Source organism: Mus pahari, chromosome 2 (assembly GCF_900095145.1).
Source record: "Mus pahari chromosome 2, PAHARI_EIJ_v1.1, whole genome shotgun sequence".
Lineage (NCBI taxonomy): Eukaryota > Metazoa > Chordata > Mammalia > Rodentia > Muridae > Mus > Mus pahari.
Genome location: NC_034591.1, coordinates 62001696 through 62007868, shown reverse-complemented (window position 1 = coordinate 62007868; position 6173 = coordinate 62001696). Strand labels below are relative to the sequence as shown.

Here is a 6173-nt window from a genome sequence, read left to right as displayed (position 1 = left end):
CCCTCCATTCCTTTCAGCATCTTAGGGGTTGCACAGATACATTGTCAGTGCACGGAGCTCCTCCGCACTCAGTATGGAGAAAGCACAGGTTACACCATCCTTTGCTGCTGAGGTCCTTGTCACGGCTCATCCTCTCCCAGTTCTTGCTTCTGCTCTTCTTCTGAGTGTTACATGCTCTTTTCTAAGACATGCAGGCCTCTGGAGAATAAGAGGGAAGGGGGGGCCTGGGAATTCTAGAGGACTTTTCTACACATTATCACAGTCTGTTCCAATTCTTAAAGCAGCAGAATTTGAAGTGGTGATAAGTGGTTCTTAGAGACCAAGGCAAGCGTTCTGTTGATATGATCTTCCCACTACGCATTATGCCTATGGAACTGCACTATCTCAGTGAGGAACCTGAACAGAGCAGGGGAGAAAAGAGGACTGAATGGCATGAGAGATGTGGCCTCAAAAAGAAGGTCGAAGGAGAGAGGCCAGCTAGAATTGGGGTAGAGCAGGATCAGGCTACCGTCAGTCAGGTTACAACCGAAGCACACTGTGACAATGTGTGAGAAAGGTCTCCTCAGATTCCCAGAGGCTGTCAGAAATATGCTCGGAGCCTGGTGTGGCTCCCCTCTTTTCTCTTTTGCTCCAGGGCCCAGTACTACTTGGCAAAGAACATGTAAGTAACCATCAGGTGAAGGATGAGCACACGGGCTAGGTGTGGATGGAGCTGTGCAACGACCCCCAGAGAATGATTTGATGTTGAGGTAGGTACCAGTGAGCTGAAGGTCAGGGATGAAGGGACCCACATTACGAGGAGGATGTCCTAGTTACAATTGAGTGAAGTCAATCAATCAATAGAGTGACAGTACAATGCAATCATCCATGTCTGGAATTACCTACCCCCTTTCAGGTTAAAGCAGACATTTGCATGATCTTTGTCACATGTACTCGCAAAGTCCTATTTTAACCCTGATAGAGACAAGTATCACAGAACAGGGCAAAAACATCCTAACATACCTTTGGGGAAAGACACACAACCCCATAGAAACCATATGTCATTCTAGAGCTTGTTAGGATGCAATGTTGTTACAGGACCAAGAGGTTGTGATCTGGATGGAATTAGGCTTGCTAGCTATCTGACCTTGAGCTGAGAAGTCATTTGGATAGAACCAGTGGAATGGATACGGGGGTCCCCTAAGGAACTGAGGGCACCAGAAAGCTGAGAAGATGCCATAGCAGAAGTATAGGGTGGAGTGATGAGCCCACTGCCTCTGCAGACAGGGCAGGTCCTTGAGCAGGCAAAGTCAGATCATTTGAGGCCTTCTCTGGAAGCTGGAGAAGAGAGGAAAGCAAATCTTCCCATTGATTTTCCTTACCATTCCTTCTAATGGTAGCTTTACCCAGTGGGATTTGTGCCAGGCTTCTGATGTACAGAACTGTAAGATGTCAGAAGGGTGTGGCTTAATTCACCTCCTTGTCTGGCAATTTGTTGTAGCAGCCACTATTCATTCATACTTCCTAGTTTATGAAACAAGGAAGAAGCAACAGCTTCAAACTCCAGATGTTTGGGATATAACAAAGTGTAGTCACATTCTCTTCTACCTAAACTTGACTTTTTCATTAAATTTAACATAGGACCCATAGCTTTAATTCTTCTCTTAATATAATTGTGTATAATTTCCGATAAAGCTTTCCTGTTTTATCAGTGCCTTATTTGTTCACAGTGTTAAGATGTATGTATGTATGTATGTATGTATGTATTTTAGAAATTGGCCAGCTGCACATCCAAGCAGTTGGAACTTCATCTCCATCCCACATAAAGGGTTGCATCTTGGAACAGAAATTGACATAAAGGAGAGCCTCTACAGTCTGGGGACAGCGAGCAGAGCACCGCCCACATCCCCGTGTAGCCAATCAATTCTCAGGACAGCCCATTGCTTGCTCCCCCTTCTCTGCCAGTGACTTTCCACGTCCCCCAGCCACTGGTCCACCATCTATTCCCTTGCAGGCCAGAAGCTTCTTCCCCTTGGGAAGCTTTCTCCGTTGCTGTTGTGCCTCGGAATCAGCACTTCAGGGAACAGCGACACAGAGTGAGTCGGGCTCCGTGACAGGGTCTGCACCAGGAGAGGCCTGCGATGACAAAGGCCACTGCCAGAAGGGTGGGGTGCTTCGCGGGGAAAGGGGGCAGGAGGTGGCGAGTGCCTGGGGCTGCGGGGGGGGGGGGCTGGTGTGGACAACCCGGGCTTGCGGAGGTGGCTGATGCATTCCACATTGAAACCTTCCTCTCTGTCTCTTTCTGAGCTTTCCGCTGCTTTAGATACCTTCTTCAGTCTTCCTGCATTGTTATCCCTTCGCCAGTCGGGAACCCCCTCCCCGCCGTCCCCATTTCCTTGTTGAGTGGTTTGTGTTCAGCAGGGAGCCTTTGGGATTTGAGCAAAGGAACCACAGAGGTTGCGGAAGGAGGCTCCACACAGAATTCTTTAAGGGCCACACTCCCTGCTTAGCCTCCTTTACCCGCCCCCAGGTAAAAGTCCTCTCCATGTCCTTTAAGCACCCAGGGACCTGGAGTAAATTTGCTCTGAGAGGTGGGTGGGAGGATGTGGGCAGGGTGCTGCTAAAATGGGTGTGGGGCTTCTGGAGAACGCAGGTCTGAAATGCCTTTGGCCTGCAGTCGCAGGGGCTTAGATTATCCAGTTGGCAGATACACAACCCCCCAGCAGGCCTCCTGGGTTGGCCCAACCTGAAATGAAGGGCAAAATGGAAGAGGGGGGAAAAAGGATCTTGCCAATTAGACAATCGTGGAAATGTGGAGGAAGAATCCCTTAGAGAGATGAACGAATGTCTCTTGTCTTTGGGCTGACCATTTTCCATTCTCCAAAGAATTTGCCAACTGATTGCGTTTCAGCAAGCTCTTCACTCTGTTTTGCTTTGCTTTAAAGACTTAAGAATAAAAAGAATGCATATCATTCCAAAGTGGTCTAATAGTGAAATAAACGCTTACCCATCTTGTGGGTAAAAAAATAAGGCTTGAATACCATAATGGAGGGTCTCATTTCTGCCCTTCCCTGCCTGAGACTGGGCATCCTTCGCGATTTTCCTTTCAACTACGCCGTTTTGCATAGTTCTACCCTTGTGTGTAAAACATACATGGGTTGCTTTATGATTTTGTTAGGTTTTCATTCATGGATATTATTCCGTATATTCTTATAGTTCTAGGATTCATCCTTGCTCATACTTCTTTCATTTTTATTTCTAATTGGTTTAATACCCTGTAGTTATTCTACCAATGGGCATTTAGGTTTCTCGATTGGGGGAATGTATTTATTATTTTTTTTATGCAACAAACTATCCCAACACGTAACAGTATAAGATCAATAATAAACAACTACAAAGCCACTTCTAATATTTCTTTGCCACCTACCAGTTTCTGTGGGTCTAGACTCTGGAGTCTCTAGAGGTTCTCACATGCTGTAGTAAAGGGGTATTGGCTCAGCCTGACTCAAGGCTCATTGGAGCTAACACAGGATGTTGTAAACGTGGGATCTCCCTCATTTGGGCCTGGCATGTCTTTCTCTGTAATGTGGGCCTCATTACAGAGGCTTGCTGTGACATCATTTCTTGCTCCTTCTACCCCAACCCTAGAGTAAGGGTTTGCCAAAAGAAAGGCAAGAACCAGATTACCTTATTCTTCTCTAATTTCACAAATGCCATCTATTTTTATCACTTCTATTCTTTAGAAGTGATTGACACCCACCCCCACCCCTATCCCATATATACACTCAAAGGGTGGATTTCAGATGAGCATGGACACCTGCAGACAAACATTAAAATGACTACCTACTATGGCAACCACATAATGTCCTCTAACACCCATGACTATATGTGCAAGTGCTTTTTTAGAGTGTGTATCCAAGTGTCGAAAAAAATAGGTCATAGGATTTGTATCTATTCAGCTTTATTAGGTTATTTCTAAGTTCTTCTTCAAGTGACAAAGTATTTGGCACTCCCTCCAGCAAAGGGTCAGAAATCTTGATGCTCCACAGACCTGTCATAACAAATTACAATTTTAGTCTGGAGAGTATGTAGTGGTAGCATTCCAGTAGGATGTTACTTAGCATTTCCATATAGCCAGTAAGACAGGCTGCCTTTTGTATATGCTGATCAAGTATTCAGTTTTCTGTCTTTATTTCTGATACCTGATTTGTACTTATTCTCCTAGTAATTGTTTTTCTGTACCTAATTGGAGTCTTTTCTTTATACAATCCGTGTCTCAGTCAATATCTAAGTCATGGTATGTGCTACAAGTGTCTGCTTCCATACTGCTTCTGAGATTTTTCTCTTTATCTCTCCATGTGTCTCAGTGAAAATTTTACGTTTATGTTACTGGGACTTTCTTCTATCATTTGTTAAGAGTTGTATCTTCAAGAAAGAAAGAAAAAAAAAAAGAATTGTATCTTCAAGGAGTGGGAGAGATGGCTCAGTGGATAAAGGCCCTTGCTGTGTAAATGGGAGGATCAAAGCTGGAATACCAAGCTCCCACAGAAAAGGTGGGCTGGTGTGGGAGCCACATATAATACCAATATAAAGAGAAAGGGATTTCATCCTTCGCCCCACCCTCAAAGCAAACTTACTAGCTAAATGATCAGATTCTCAACTTTAATCCAAGGAGAGACCCTGCCTCAGTAAATAAAATGAAAACAATTTCATCCGTTGTTTCAGTGGCTGTTGAAAGCATGGTGTAATTCATTGGGCTGAAATGGCTCAGCTGTTCATGGCAATACTCCCCTTGCTGAAAACTGACAATCCCAGCATTCACAGATAGCACACAACCCACTGTAACCACCTGGCAACAACCTCTGGCCTCCACAAGTGGGAGCAACACATACAAGACACATACATGCACACATGTATACCACACACACCGAGGGACACACAGAGGAGACAGTTATATCCTCGGGGTTCTAAAATAACTTATTGTATTGTGTTCCATGGTTTCCAATGGCACCAATGGTTTTGCATTTGGCATTCAGGCTTAATCCACATGAAAACTGATTACTTTGTTGTTTATTCCATGCAGATCATCACCTGCCCCCACATCACTGGTCTGCATGAATCAAGTTGTCCATATGTATATAGATTTATTTAAAGTTCCCTACTCCCATTAGTATACTTGTCTTTATATATTAATTTCTGGTCAATCAAAGTTAATATAATTAATTAGTCATTTTATGAAACAGTACCTGCTTTCAAAATTTCCACATGAACAATAATGAAAATCATCTAAAAATCATGACAACTTTCTTTCTTTATCTGCAGGTCTTTAATCTTTAATTTCTTTTTCCTTCCTTCCTGCTTTGGCAAGGCCCATCCATACACTGCTTAGACAGGTTTTATTATGTAGACTTTAAAAATAGCTTCTATCGTGGTTATCAGGTAAATTCTTTATTTGTAAGTGAATGTTCTATCACTTGTTTCTGTGGCTATTGGAAGCATTATGTAATCCATGGGGCTGAGAGAAAGCTTAGAAATTGAGAGTATATATACTCCCCCCTTATCCAGGATTGGAGGTAGCTCACTACAGGCTTTAACTCCAGCTCCGGGGGAGCCAACACCTTTCAGCTCTGTGGAATTCTGCACTCACATGCATGCACGCACACACATATACACAAACAAAATAAAACAACCCTTTTTAAAAACAAAAGGTTTCATGTAACTCTCATAGAATTTAACTTCTAACAGTAAGCTAGCTGAAGTCTCTAGAATATCAGTGTATCTCTAGTGTGTATGTCATGGCATTTATTAATAGCGCACAGAGACAAGCATTATTTACATTTCTGTAAGCTAACATTGGTCTATACTTATCGCTTTCTGTACTGTTCTGATCTGCCTTAGGTATCGTCTCAAAATAGCATGGGTAATGTTTTTTCTTTGGCTCTGTTATAAAAAATCTGCACAATATTGCAATTATCTAATCCTTGAATAGTAAAACCTTCTGGAGTTGAAGTTCAGGGGATTTTAGGCTTGTTGTTTCAATTACTTTATTATAGTGAATGCTTTCCTTAAACTAGCTGTATGCTTTTATTTGTAAATTAATTAGAATAAAACAGCTTCATTATTTAAGAATACAATTATAGGATTATTTAGGTTTTCTTATGGATTCAATTTTGATAAATTGTGCATATGTATTC

The 6173-nt window shown here is 42.8% G+C and overlaps 1 protein-coding gene across 7 annotated transcripts in view; it reads left to right on the top strand.

Annotated features, from left to right (window-relative positions):
• The first annotated feature begins 1918 nt into the window (after positions 1 to 1918).
• Positions 1919 to 6173, top strand: part of LOC110315902 (TRPM8 channel-associated factor 1) — a 44912-nt gene continuing 40657 nt past the window's right edge. For 2 of the 7 annotated variants that reach the window (XM_021189838.2, XM_021189840.2), the window contains exon 1: positions 1925 to 2075. The gene's annotated coding sequence lies outside the window, so the exon portion shown is untranslated. Of the gene's footprint in view, positions 2076 to 2400; positions 2510 to 6173 lie in introns of all 7 variants that reach the window. The other 5 variants (XM_029534761.1, XM_029534762.1, XM_029534760.1 and 2 more) reach the window with 4 other exon arrangements.